The 14,574-nt window shown below is 42.3% G+C and overlaps 1 protein-coding gene across 2 annotated transcripts in view; it reads left to right on the top strand.

Moving 5' to 3' along the window:
• The first annotated feature begins 491 nt into the window (after nucleotides 1-491).
• RCAN2 (regulator of calcineurin 2) overlaps nucleotides 492-14,574 on the top strand; it is a 269,330-nt gene continuing 255,247 nt past the window's right edge. Inside the window, exon 1 of one of the 2 annotated variants that reach the window (XM_044252142.1) lies at nucleotides 492-504. The gene's annotated coding sequence lies outside the window, so the exon portion shown is untranslated. The other variant, XM_044252133.1, reaches the window with a different exon arrangement.

The following is a 14,574-nucleotide window of genomic DNA, read 5'->3' as shown; positions in this document are numbered from 1 at the left end:
CCCGGGGAGCCCTCCCCGCTGGGGTTGGGACTCCTGAGCACTGGCATCTGCGCTAGGGGTCCAGACGGGCTTCTCCGCTTCCTGGGCACCCCGAGTGGAAAGCGGGGTGTGTGTGTTGGGGGGGCGGTGCTGAGGGCAGGGGGGCAGCCCGGGGAGCAGAGCGGGTGCGGGCTCGGGAAGGGCGTCGGGTCAGGGGGGAGGGGAGAAGAGGAGGCCACACAGGGGCTTTCGGTTTCCTGGGGTCTGATTGGAGGTTGGCCCGATGAGTCGGAGCTGGGGGCGCGCCCATCTCCGCTGGCTCCTGCGAGAGCCGCCGGCTCGGCCCCTCCCCGGAGCCGCTTTGTCCCGGCTGAAGGCGGCCGAGGTTGCGGGGAGAGCGGGCGGGAGGCAGACAGCCGGGGACACACGGACCTCGAGACCGGGAGGCGGGGCGCACGGCGCACGGCCCCACGCCCAGGCCCGCGGGCACCGCGCCCGCCCCCACGCGCTCGCACCGGCCGGCAGGTGAGCAGGCAGTGCCGCGCCCGCAGTCGCCGGCCCCGCGGACTTCCGAGCCGCCGCCTCAGCCTCTGCCGGCGCATCGCGGACGCCCAGCAGGTCGGTTATGTAACCGTACTGGCCCGCTCGCCCCTGCGCCCTGTCCTGTTGGGGCTGCGCGCTGCTCCCGGGCGGTGCGGGAGGACGCGGCAGGGGGCGGGCGGAAGGGCGAGCGCGGTGGGATTCCAGGGCTGAGCTGGGTGGGGGGGGCGGCAGCGGCGGAGGGAGGGACGGTGGTCTGCTCCAGCTGTCAGCCCCCGAGGTGGCCTACTGTGTGTTGTGTGGGGGAGGGTCTCCCTTGAAGAGGGCATGGGTCTCAGAGAGCCCCTGCCCCATTCCTAGTGGCTCAAGGATTCGCCTTTCCAGTAGCAGCAGCAGGTGCATAAGTAGAACAGCGAGGATGACGCCTGTGGCCCCCGGGACTGAGGTTTGGAGAGGGAGAAAGGGCAGGTGGACTACACTCTGAGGGGAAAAAAAGGAGAAAACGGAGAAACTCCTTTCCCAGTGCTTGAAAAGAAGTGCCGGGGAGGAGGAAGGTACTTTGAGGCGCAGCGGGCTGGGAATTGTCCTGCCTGGGATTAGCGGGCATGGGTCATCTAAAAATAACTTCGAGTTTGAAAAGTGAAATAGAAGGGAGTGCAGTGTGCCGAGTTTGTCTGCCTGTGGGATGCTTCGCTCTGGAAGTCACCCGAGGGAACAGGCAAATCCCGGCCGCCTGGCCTCACTGGTTTCCAGGGTGTCTCGGTTTGACTTTTAGTTAATGATTTATTCTCCAAGGCACTGCTGTCTTTTTCTGACCCCAGATTGAATTATAGCAGAGCGCATGTTTTGAATCTTCCTATTTCCTACATTGCTATAGAAGTGTTACGTAGACATCCAATGCAGAGTTCGCTGCCCAAGCTTTTTTTTTTTTTAATATATCATTTTAGTAAAAACAAAAGTTTCTGGGCTCCCTTTAACATACAGTTTCACAACTGAAGGTGAAAAAATGCTACAGCATTCCAGCCCATGCTTCTTCCCCCTTTCAGCTAGAACCCCACTTAATGTGTCACACATAGGCTTTAGCAAAAGTAGGACATTTTTAAAAATGCCACTCAACTTTCTCACATATTACATCAACAGCAAAACACAGGGCAAATATATCACAGGTACAGGGCAACACTTGCTAACTGGCCCCTTCCATTCTGGGGAAACAGTGAAGTTGGAAAATCTCGGAAGCTGGAAAGGATCAAGAAGCAGGTCAGCATTGACTGTGGAACAAGGCAGGGGAGTGAGCATTTGGCTGCTTTTCAGTCTGCCCATTGATTTTCTTTAGGCTTAGAGCTATTATCTTAAGTACAGTCATTGCATTGAATTAGTCTAAAATGTGAGTTGCACTTTGCTTTCAAATCTACTGCAAATCCAATCAGCATTTATTGAGCAGCTACTACCCGAGTCCAGTCCAGGGAATTTTGTGAGGGAAAAATGTCCTCAAATAAAGGTTCAGGATTGCAAGAGCTTTCAGAATGCCTTGTCTGTGCAGGTCCTGCAGAACTGGGCTAAATCTGGGAGGATGTGGTGCTCTCTCTCCATTGATGAACATTTAACAAGCCTAAGTGGGAACTTGAGAGCTTTGCCATTTACAAGTTCATACCACACTCTTTTGAAAACTACTTACATAATCGTTTGCAGTTAGTTATATATAACAGAAACTAGCTTTAATTGAGATCAACTTTGATAGTCACTGAGGTCTCATTTTATTATTCCTTTTACTTTGGGTACCACCCACTTGATTTATTCAGCAGTATTTTGTTCCACCTGTATTGTGTGTTATGTAAATCCTGTGGCAGAAGATAAATGAATGAGGCCCATGCCATTCAGGAATCTATCTAGCAGAAAAGAAGGATAGGAAAATAGGTGATATTGTTCAACACGATGAATGGTTAGTGGAGATAGGAACAAGTTCTTTGAATGTCCAGAGAAGGAAGGGTGAAGGGAATCTGGAGGAGCTCGCAGAAAGGTTTACATTTGGACTGCATTGCAGGAAGCAGTGCAGTTTTCTAGAGAAGGAGCTAAGTAGGTGTTCCACATGGAAGGAAAGTTTATGTTGAAAGAACATCTGGGTGCTCTGAAGTGAGGGAGTGGCAGGAGAGTTTGGGTAGGGGGGGTGTGTTTCAGTGAACCCAGGATTTGACTCTATCCTGTGGAAGAGGAGAAATTATACAGCTTTTATGGGAGAAATGATTTGATCTAATTTGTATTTTGCACAAGTGACATTGGAGGTGATTAGTAGGTGGGGTTGCAGGGGAAGGAGCTGAGAGTTTAGACCACAGGAGTGATCCACTCAAAAATAAATAAATAAATAACATTCGTGGTGCCTGAACCAGGTAGAATGGAGAAAGAGAAGAGAGATCTTCAGAGAGTTCTTGCAGGAGGAAAATCAGTGGCACTGGGTCACCAGTGGGGTAGTGATATAGAAGGAGTTGATGTCTAGATGGATGGTGAGGTTTTTAACTGAGTTAGGAGTGAAGTGAGAAAGATAAGGTTTGAAAAAGATGGGAAATTTTAACTGAAATCGTTTCCTTTAAGATCAACAACAAGACAAGGATGCTCACTCTTGACACACAGTTCTGGAAGTCTTAAATACAGAGCAATTAAGCCTGAAGAATAAATAAATGAAAGGCACAGAGTAAGAAGGGAAGAAGTAAAACTGTCTCTATTTGCAGATGACATATACATAGAAAACTCTAAAGACTCCAGTAAAAAAAAAAAAAAGTCTTTTAGAACTAATAAACAAATTCAATAAAGTTGCAGAATATAAAATCAATATGAAAAAATAAGTTGCATTTCCATACACTAATAATGAGCTATCAGAAAGAGTAAGTAAAGAAAGGATCCCATTTATGATTATATCAACAAGAACAAAATACCGGGGAATAAATTTATCAAAGGAGGTAAAAAGACTTGTACATTGCAAACTATGATATCGATTAAAGAAACTGAAGAAGACACAAATAAATGGAGAGGTAGTCCATGCTCATGGATTGGAAGAATTAATATTGTTAAAATGTCCATACTACTCAAAGCAATCTACAGATTCACTGCAATACCAATGGTATTTTTCACAGAAATAGAACAAACAGTCCTAAAATTTGTATGGAACCATGAGGACACCAAATAGCCAAATCAATCTCGAGAAAGAACAAACTGAGGGATGCTGGGGGGAGGAGGTTGTGGAGAGGGTGATTGGGTTATGGACACTGGGGAGGGTATGTGCTATGGTGAGTGCTGTGAAGTGTGTAAGCCTGACGATTCACAGACATGTACCCCTGGGGCAAATAATACATTATATGTTAATAAAAATAATTAATAATTAAAAAAAAGAAAGAATAAAGCAGGAGACATCAGACTTTCTGATTTTAAACTGTGTTGCAAAATTATGGTATCCAGAACAACATGGCATAAAAACAAATACATAAATCAATGGAGCAGAATAGAGCGAAATATACCCACAATGTATGGCCAATTATTTTATGACAAAGAGTCAAGAATGTACAATGAGGAAAGAATGGTATCTTCAGTAATGGTGTTGGGACAACTGGACAGCCATATACAACAGAAGAAAACTGGACCACTGTCTTACACCATACACAAAAATTAATTCAAAATGGATGAAAGACTTGAATGTAAATTTGAAGACATGAAATTTCTATGAGAAAACATAGAGGGTCATCTCCTTGGCAATGATGTCTTGGATTTGTTAACAAAAGCAGTTGAAAACAAAAGCAGAAATAAATGGGACTACATCAAACTGAAAACCTTCTTCAAAACAAAGACCTGTCAGCAAAAGGAAAAGGAAACCCATGGAATGGGAAAAGCTTTGCAAATCATTTATCCAAAGTATGTAAAGAACACATATAACTCAATAGCAAAAAAATCCAAACCATCCAATTAAAAAATGAAGACAAAGGATCTGAGTAGACTTTTTTTTTTTTTTCAAAGAAGACAGACGCATGGCCAATAAGAACATAAAAAAGTGCTCAACATCACTAACCATCATGGCAGTGGAAATCAAAACCACAATGAGATAGCACCTGACACCTATTAGAATGACTATTATCAAAATAAAACAAAACAAAACAAGGGATAAGTGTTAGCAGGGATGTGGGAAAAAGGAAATCCCTGTGCACTGTTGGTGGGAATATAAATTGGTGTGGACATTATGAAGAACAGCATGGAAATACTGCACCATCTCACTTATATGTGGAATTTAAAGAAACCAAACTCATAGATCAGGGAACAAATTTGTGGTTGCCAGAGAGTGGGGGATGGGAGGTGGAAAAAAATGGGAGAAGGGGGTCAAAAGGTACAAACTGCTAGTTATAAGATAAATAAGCCCTGGGATGTAATGTATAGCATGGTGATTATAGTTAATCCTGTACTGTATATTTGAAAGTTGTATAAAAAGTAGCTCTTAAAAGTTGTCATCATAAGAAAAGAAATGTGTAACTGCATGAGGTGATGCATGTTTACTAAACTTATGGTGGCAGTCACTTTGCAATACATACAAACACCAAATCATTATGAGATACACCTAAAATAAATGCAATGTTATATATTAATTATATCTCAGTAAAACTGAGGGAAAAGGGCAGTTACTGAGAAGGAGTAGGTTTGAGAAGAATGGGGAATTTTGACTTTCAGCCTGAAATGAAAGTGCTCAGTAGGCAATTTTATTTTCAAAGGTAATTTATTTCTGATGCTAACCTTCTACTTATCTTACCGCCATTCCTGAGACTGTTAGGGCTGCCTTTAGAGAATATGGAGATGAATTTGATAGCAGGAAGCTGTTTCTACCTACTACCCCAAAGGTGAAAGAATGAACTGTCAATTATGTGCACTAGTAATTGTAGTACAGTAAAAATAATTTTAATGATAATAACAATATAACATTCATTCATTGTTTATGCCGAGCACAAAGAAGTTAGAGCTCTGTGAATTACCATGTTTGACCCACACGATAACAGAATAAGGCTATTGTTATACTCATATAATTGATAAGAAACCCAAGGCAAAGAGAGGGTATGTTATCTAGGCCACACAGTTAATAAGAGGTGCACTCAGGCCTGACCAGTGTGAATTAATATCATTGGAATAAGTCCTACGAGTCTGGATTGTGTTTTTTACCCTATGCTTGAATATTTGTGGCTGATACTGTAAAAGAGAATAGCTCTGAGTCAGAAGTCCTGGCTCTCATCTGGGCTCAACACCTGATTTGTTGTATGACCTCTGCAAATTCACAGCCCTTCTTGGGCTTTAGTTGTTGTGTATTAGTGGGAGAAGCAGTTGACTAGATATCTCAAGAGTCTTGACATTTTCAAGTCCTGCCATCGTGTCTCAAATTTTGCTAGAGAGCCACTGAGTTAGGTTAAAATCATGCCTGGTCATTTTTAGTTTATTCTTATTTAATTTAATTAATTTATTTATTTAGAGGGAGAAAGAGTGCGAGGGGGAAAGGGGCAAAGGGAGAGGGAAAGAGAATCTTAAGCACATTCCATGCAGAGAGAAGCTCAGTCTCTCATTCCTGAGATCATGACCTGAGCTGAAATCAGAAGTCACCCGCCCAACTGACGGAACCACCCAGGTATCCCCTGCCTGCTTACTTTTAGAATAGGAATACTACTACTACTCTTATTACTACCTCTTTTTCCTCTTTTTTCTCCTCCTGCTCCTCCTTCTTCTTAACAATATAATGGTTCAAGGGTTCTGTACATTACTCTGTGCTCATGGATAAGTGTACTCTTACTCCCCTTTATTTCATCTACCCCCCAGTCACCCCCTCTGGCAACCATGTTCGCTCTCTGTATTTGAGAGTTTGACTTTTGTCTTCTGTTTGTTTGTTTTGTTTTGTTTCTTAAATTCCACACAGGAGTGAAATATTAGGGTATTTTTCTTTATCTGACTGACATAGTTCCCTTAGCATCATACCCTTTAGATCCATCCACGTTATTGCAAATGGCAAGATCTCATTCTTTTTTTTTTATGGCTGAGTAATATTCCATTGTATGTAAATACCACGTCTTCTTTGTCAGATCATTTGTGGATGGACACTTGGGTTGCTTCCCTGTCTTGGTTCTTGTAGAAAAATGCTGCAGTAAACAGAAAGGTGCACATATCTTTTTGAATTAGTGTTTTTGTTTTCTTTGGGTAAATACCTAGTAGTGGAATTCCTAAATCATATGGTATTTCTATTTTTAGTGTTTTTTTTTTTTAAGATTTTATTTATTTATCAGACAGAGATCACAAGTAGGCAGAGAGGCAGGCAGAGGGCGGTGGGGGAGGGAAGCAGGCTCCCTCCTGAGCAGAGAGCCCGATGCAGGGCCCTGGGATCACGACCTGAGCTGAAGGCAGAGGCTTTAACCCACTGAGCCACCCAGGCATCCCTATTTTTAGTGTTTTGAGGAACCTCCATACTGTTTTCCACCGACCCTGCTGGGCATGGAGCCTGCTTGAGGTTCTCTCTTTCTCTCTCTTTGTCCCTACCCCACTTGCAGCCTCTCTCTCTAAAATAAATAAATGAATCTTATAAAATTTAACAAATGAAAAAGACTAACTCAAATAAGGGCATGTCCTTAACAGTTTGATGTGAACTAGTCATGGTGCAGGTACTAACAGGGGTGTTTGACGTTGGGGGAGCCCAATTCAGCGAGGGGAAACCCTAAGGGGCACTGAAGTGGAGGACTGATCAGTTTCTTTATTTTAGGTGTGTCACTCAAATTCCATGAGACTTAAGTTCCTCATCTCTGAATAATTGGGGTGACTAATGTACATGTTGCAAAGCTGCTGTAAGGGGTAACACAGATGACAGAAAGCAGGCCCTGCGCACCGGAGTGCCTCATTGAATGGGCTCAGTCAGTGGGCGTCCCCACCTCTTACCCCCAGCAGAATAGACAAAGGGAGGTAGAGCGTTTCTTAAGAAAGCCTTCTCCTACTTCATAGTTCTGCTCAGGGCCACCCCTTAAGAGCATCATTTCTCTACCTTAGAAAGTCGTAGATATTGGGAATATAAGAACACATGGGAAGTTAAAACCTTCCAAGATGTGAATCTCAAAGTATCCATTAGTAAATTACCCTCTTCCATGTGAAGAAGCTGCAACATTCCATAACACAAAGTTTTAGGTTCCTCTTTTATCATGTCCTAAATAGGTCAAGATTACTGTAAAGAAATAGTATGCCTAGGGTTGGCAATCCTGGATCCCATTATTTTGGGATTATTACTATGGCAGCAAATAAATGTCGACAGAGTGACTTCCTACTCTCTGTTTGTGTGTATGCTTCCTTTGCCTTTAATGTGTTCCCTGTACTTGTCTTACCAGCTGCCAGGTGTCATATGTTGTAGGCTAAATTGATTAATCAAGTTGAAGATGTTTTAAGAAGCAGCCTTGAACTCAACCGAAGCTGTTTTTAAGTCCCTTAAAAATGTGTATGATCAGGGGCGCCTGGGTGGTTCAGTGAGTTAAGCCTCTGCCTTCGGCTCAGGTCATGATCTCAGGGTCCTGGGATCGAGTCCCGCATCGCATCAGTCTCTCTCTGCTCGCCAGGGAGCCTTCTTCCCCCTCTGCCTGCCTCTCTGCCTATTTGCGATCTCTCTCTGTCAAATAAATAAATAAAATCTTAAAAAAAAAAAGAAAAGCGTACGATCATGAATGGTACTTTCTGGAAGCTAACAAAAAGTTTCCAAAAATAGCTCAAACTTCCTCAAGTTCAGAATGCCCACAGAAAATATTTTCTATTATTAGTATGGAAAAGAGACTTATTTTCTCATCTGATTTCCCCATACACAACTCACTTTGACACAGGGATGAAACTTGTGTTTCCTAAGCTTTGGAATGAATGCATAAGAAGATACCTAACACTTAACAGTTTCTGTTGGACCAAAGGATTGTATAATTTGGGAGCCATATCCTAGCTTTTATTCCTGTTGCCTTAGTTCTTTGTGGGAATGACTGCTTTGTTGTTTCACGTACTTGGGATGTGCCTACTACAAAATATGACAAGTTCTTTGAGGGCATGGGCCATACCCTAATGCTCTTCTTACGGAGTTGGGGATAAAGTAGAAAAAGGGTAAACTTGGCATGGAAAGTCCTGGATTCTCATCTTGGCACTGTCACTTTCCAGCTATGTAACCTTGAGCTTCCCACTGACCTCCCAGTTACAGGAGCTGGCATTTGCTGAATGCTGTCCTTGTTCCAGACACTGTGCTCAGCACCCTGCATACGTTACCTCATTTAATCCTTATAACAACTCCACTGTGCGGGTATTATCGTCACTCTTTACAGAGGAGAACACGCGGAGGATCAGGAGGATCAAGCCACTCAGAGCCCAGTCTCTGAATTGCGATTTTTCTTAGCTCTAAAAATTAGGAAAAGAATACTTGATCCTCCCACCTTTCAGAGTCGTGGGGATAAAATGCCGTGAGTCTGTGCATGTGCAGTGAAAAAACGCAGTGCCCTGCACGGATGTTAAGGATGCTTGCCACCAGGGGGACCTCCCAAGAGATCAGTTATAGTTGGACCTGCCATAGCCCCAGGTCTGTTTGGGGAGGCAGGGCTGCTGTGTGTAAAATGCTTTTATAGAATGCATTATGAAAACTGTATTTCCTGGCCCTGTTTACTGTAGGTTGTTCATGATGCCTGTCTTTTTCAAGGGTAACTTACTTGTTGTCAGTACCAAGACTTGACCAGACTGGGCCAGGAGGAACCTGACCAGGGCAGAGAATTGGGTCCTGTTGGTGAAGGGGGAGTGGACAGCATGGTTTACAGACAAGAGGTAACTGCCAGAAGGGTGTTTTAGTACAAACAGAGAAGGCTGAGAGCCAAAGCCAAGGTCGAGAAAGACATGGGCGTTATGTGGGGTGTAAGAAATCATCACCAGAGCTTAAGTGTGAGAGACGGGTGGGACATGGAATCTGCTCAGGAAGCCTAGAAATATTCCCCAGTGTCTGCTGAAGCCTGTCTACTTAGCAGGAAAATTAGAGACCCTTTGGCCTGATTTTATAATGGCTTCTTTTTCTTGGACATACGTGCTTTCTGTAAAATTTTTAAAAAAGTGAAAGCAGAAGAATATAACAAGAGAAAATTAAAAAATCACATGTATCACCATGAGCAAACAATAATTAACACAATTAACATTTGTTGTATGTCCTTTCGGTCTTTTTATATGCCCTCCCAATGTAGAATTGGGATCGAACTGTGTGTAGAATTTTGCACTCTGTGCATTTCACCAAACATTTTAAATAACTTTTTACGTGAAGTCAAAATATTTGTGAACTTCGTTTTCAGTATCTGCAGATCATTCCCCTGTATGATTTTACCAGATTCATTTACCTTCCCCCCATTGTTGAACATTTAGATAATTCTCAATGAACCAAGTTACCAAATTACTTTAATTCCAATAGATGGACCTTTTTAAGGCTTTCTCCGTATGTTGACATTGCGTTTAATTATTTTTCCAGGAGGTTGTTGTAACTAACATCTCCAAGAGCAGTGCATCAGAACGTAGGTGTCACCTCTGTCCTGCTTATAAGCAGTTTCTTGGTGGAAGTGAGGGGTGGTTGGCGTTAGTGCTTTCCAGAGATAACCTTTACTCCGGAAATGTACCTGCTTAACCATTGCTTCAGGGAGGTTGGTGCTTTTTTTTGTGGGAGTTGAGAATGTGTGGGTGGAGAGATCTGGTAGCTTTTACATGCGTGAGTGTTTGTAGGAGTGTTGACTCTAGTGGATTCACTTTTCTCCCAGTGGTTTTGTTATCTGGGGCTTGGCATATGATGCCATGGGCCATGTGGAGCCAGAACTCTCGAAGCTGCCATTGCAGCCTCTTGAGCTACTAAAGCTGATTTACACTAAGTAGAATAAGCAATCTCTGTTTAAAGGAACACTGGTTCAGTTTGCCTTTAAATCCCGAAAAATATGCACAGCAAATTTGCATCCTTATTTGCTTGAGTTGGGTTTTACCGGTTCCCTTCCATGACTGTCAGGGCCTTTGTGGGGAAAGCCTCGGACAGGCATGTCTTTTTCACCTTCCAGGAAATGAAACAATGCAGAGGACACTCTTTCGGATAAATAACTTGGATTTTTCCATTGGAATCTTCTTAAAAATCACTTAAACAGTTATTCTAGAATTTTATTTTGAAGATTAATGAGATTAGTCTTTCACCAAAAGTCTCTGCATTCACTCTTAGGCTATCATCCACCATGTTGGCTATGTTGACCAATTTATTGAGGTAAACTGCCAATTTGTATCATTTTCCTCCCATGAAATTTTCAGCAAGACAGGCTAAGTGAATATAATTTATTTTTTTATTTTGACTTCTGTAGCCATTAAAGATAAAAGTCTAGTAATGGGGTCTCACCAGGACAAATCAAAGTCCAATTTATACATAACTCTTGACGTTTAAAAATTTGTCCAGAAAGAAATTATTTATTTGATTATCGGTATCATATGAATTTTGAAATAGAGGATGGTAAATTCAGATAAATTAATGGTAGTTCAAACAAAAATTTATATGCTCAAGAGCCAAGTCTCAACTTTGACAAGTGAAAGCAAAGTATTAGTTCATGAATATGTTAATTTTTTCTTCTGTATTGCATAAATGATACTCATTTGATCTTTTATGATGTATGAACAACCGTTTATAAAAAAGGTTAAATTTTGGTCAGGCAAGATATTCAGCAACTGGTCTATCATAAATGTGTTTATTTGGTGTCCTTTATTTTCTTATTTTTCTGTCTCGGAGATTTCTTTGTCACTTACAGCTGTTGTTGAGCATTAAACTTCAAAATCTGATAAGGTGGCATCTGGGTGAGGCTCTGAATTGAAACGCTTGCTTAGTCAGGTTTTCAACGCGGACCTTCTGACCTGTGTCTAAGCGCCACAGCTCATGGAGACCCCAAGGGGATTCTTGGTCCACATCTTGGTTGTTGCCTTGGTTTCTGCCTCCTGGCATCTCGTGGGTCGGGAGAGGGGATTCCTCCTTTTGGTCTGCAACTACCCTGGGAGGGCTGGTGTCCTTCTGGAGGAAGGGGAGGTTGGCGTGGTCCACCACCTGTGTGCAGACCCATTTGGAAATGTCTCTGGGTAGAGGTGAGATAAACGGTGAACGTGGAGAGTTCGCTTCTCTTCCGTGACATGCAGGTAACTCTGATTCAAACCTTCCTTCAGGCTGCGTGAAAACTGTCCAGACCATTAAATCAGAAACTGAGGATGTTAAGAAGTTTAGCCTGACTCTACATAGGCTCAGTTGTGTATTAGTGAAATTATTAATAGCTCAATAATTAATTATGTGGGGGACAGTCCACAGTGGTCCTGTGGGAAGACCCAGATGTGTGGTTTTGTCCATGTGGTTCTCTGCTTTTTTCATGCTTCTCTTTATTAACCTAAACAGCTGCCGGGAGGCCACAAAACAGGCACTGTAGGGATGACCCTGTTATTCATGAAAAGGCCTTCAGGGTCTCCAAATGTGGAAACCTCCAAATGTAGTGGCTTCTCATGAGGCTTCTAGTTTTATTCTTTAAAATTGCTTTTTAAAAATCCCACATTGAGGTATGATTCTACTTTTTGCAAAGGCTCTTGTCTTGAGTGAGAAGGCCCAGTCGTATACCATACCTTCAGTGTTTCTTCTCTAATTGAATAGAACCTATTCCTCAAAGGACACCTGGGTGGCCCCGTCTGTTAAGCGTCTGCCTTCGGCTCAGGTTATGATCCCAGAGTCCTGGGATCAAATTCTGCATGGGGGTTCTCTGCTCAGTGGGGAGTCTGCTTCTCCTTCTGCCTGCTGCTCCCCCTGCTTCCCCTCTCTCCCTTTCTCTGACAAATAAATAAATAAAATATATAAAAAAAACAAAAAAACCAAAAACCAAAAACCTATTTCTGTTGGCCCAGCTGTCATGATGCTCTCATAGCCATGCCTGGCTATTGTCTTACAACTCAATCCAAGGTGTGATACTATGAGAAGGTTATTTTATCTGAACAAAATTAGAAATACGTTAATGGATATGCATGAAAACCAATCCTAGGTATTTTTATGACAGTATACATTTCAAGGGCATATCGTTAAGGAAAGAAGATCCAAAGAATAATAAAGATGAGAGACATTCACCAACTGGTGGTTGTGGGCTGTTTCCAGTGTTTCTGGGAGGCTGATGTGGTGGATTTCCCAAGAGATCCCAACAGCACCGTTCTGCCCCACCTCCCATTGACCATGAATTCTCTTTGAGTAACTGTTTTTCTAGAAGGCTGATTCTAGATCATGACAGAGTCCTCCCTCTGACTTTGTTCAGAGACTTTCCCTTTAGGATCTGTCACCCACATTCTTCTTCTCAGGGACCCTCATCTCAGTGATCCTAAGGCTTTGAAAAGCTGAAGTAATTAATAACTTCTTCCTTCTAAAAGACTGGGTAAGCAAGTAAAGATATAGATAATCTTCCTGAAGGGGGGAAAAAAAAAGAAGTGATGTTCTGATGGTAGAATATAAACACTTTGCTAACGGATATTTTTTTAGTGTAAAAAGAGAAACTTGTAGTCATTTGAAATCATCTAAATTTAAGAACATCTAGTAGAAATGGGTCATTATTTAGTTTGGCAACAGATCCTCCCTGAGACAGTTGTTTTCTTTGCCAGATGTTTTTTTATTCAGTTTTAATTATTCTTTTTTGATCAGACCAGTCCTTTCAGTGATTTTCCAAGATTATGTCTCTTTTTGCTTTTGAGTTCCTACTATTGAGATAGTTTTTTTTTTTTTTTAAGATTTTATTTATTTATTCGAGAGAGAATGAACAGAGGCGAGGGACAGAGGAGAGGGAGGAGCAGACTCCTCACTGAGCAAGGAGCCCGACACTGGACTGGACCGTGGGATCGTGACCTGGGCAGAAGGCAGATACTTAGCCAACTGAGCCACCCAGGTGCCCCTGAGATACGGGTATGCAGTTTTCATAGTATCCTACTCATTGCTTAGTCCGTTCATATACCTCTTTTCTTATCCTAGAATTGGTGTTGACTTATTTTTAATATACTAATACCATTACGAGGTTATTGCTCGTACACCGCAGACCTTCTGTCAGTCTTGTCTGCTGTCAATCATGTCAATGTAAATGCTGCCAAAGATGTACATTCCTTTTCCTAATTACAAATTGACTTTTTTTATGGCTGCTTATTAGTGAACCCCAGGAGACCAATAATAATCATTGAGACAGGGCTGCTAGAGACCAGATATTATTTGTTCAATTTCTTAGTCTAATAAATAATGAACCACTAAGCTGTTTATAAATAAAAGTCCTTATAATAAATAACAAAGAAGCAGTTGTATACAATTTGCAGATATAGAATGTTATAGAAAGGCTACACATAATAATAATCAGGATAAGAACCTTTTTACTAATGAGAACTAATTTAGAGCACATTTCAAACTGTATAAAATTATAGGTGGACATTCTCCTGTTTCCGCTTCTTAAAATTGTCTTCCTTCAGGTTCCTTCTTTTCTGGATTTTTCTAAGCCCTGAGCTATCCTCAAAGGAGCCATTGGTTTTTTTTTGGAACCTGTATTTATGGCACATACATGGGCTAATCTTTATATCTCACTCACTCATATATTCATTCATTCATTCATTCCCTCATATATTCATTCATTCCCTCACACCTACTATGCACCAGGTCTGAGCCTACTGGGGGATGAAAGCCAGGAGGGCAGAGTCCTTATCTTCAGTGAGGTAAGAGTCCAGTAGACTCGCAGCTTACTTGTTTACCTACACCTCTGCTGGACGCTCAGTACCCGGAGGCTGAACTGCCTCAACTCCTTAGTGCTGTGACCCCCCGCTGTCCTCGCCACAGCGTGCCTGTGGTGGGCACTCAGTCAGTGGTAAAATGAACCGGTCATTAAATCCATCCTAAATAGTTTAGAAGCACAAGATTAATGATTCCAGCACCTTCCAGAGTCTTTAAAGCCTTTGTTCTCCTCACATAATTGCTAACTATAAAAAAAAAGGAACTCCAAAGATAAGTGT

This window comes from Neovison vison, chromosome 1 (genome assembly GCF_020171115.1).
Source record: "Neovison vison isolate M4711 chromosome 1, ASM_NN_V1, whole genome shotgun sequence".
NCBI classification, from domain to species: domain Eukaryota; kingdom Metazoa; phylum Chordata; class Mammalia; order Carnivora; family Mustelidae; genus Neogale; species Neogale vison.
Note: the sequence above shows the minus strand (reverse complement) of the source record. Positions and strands in the feature narration are given on the sequence as shown.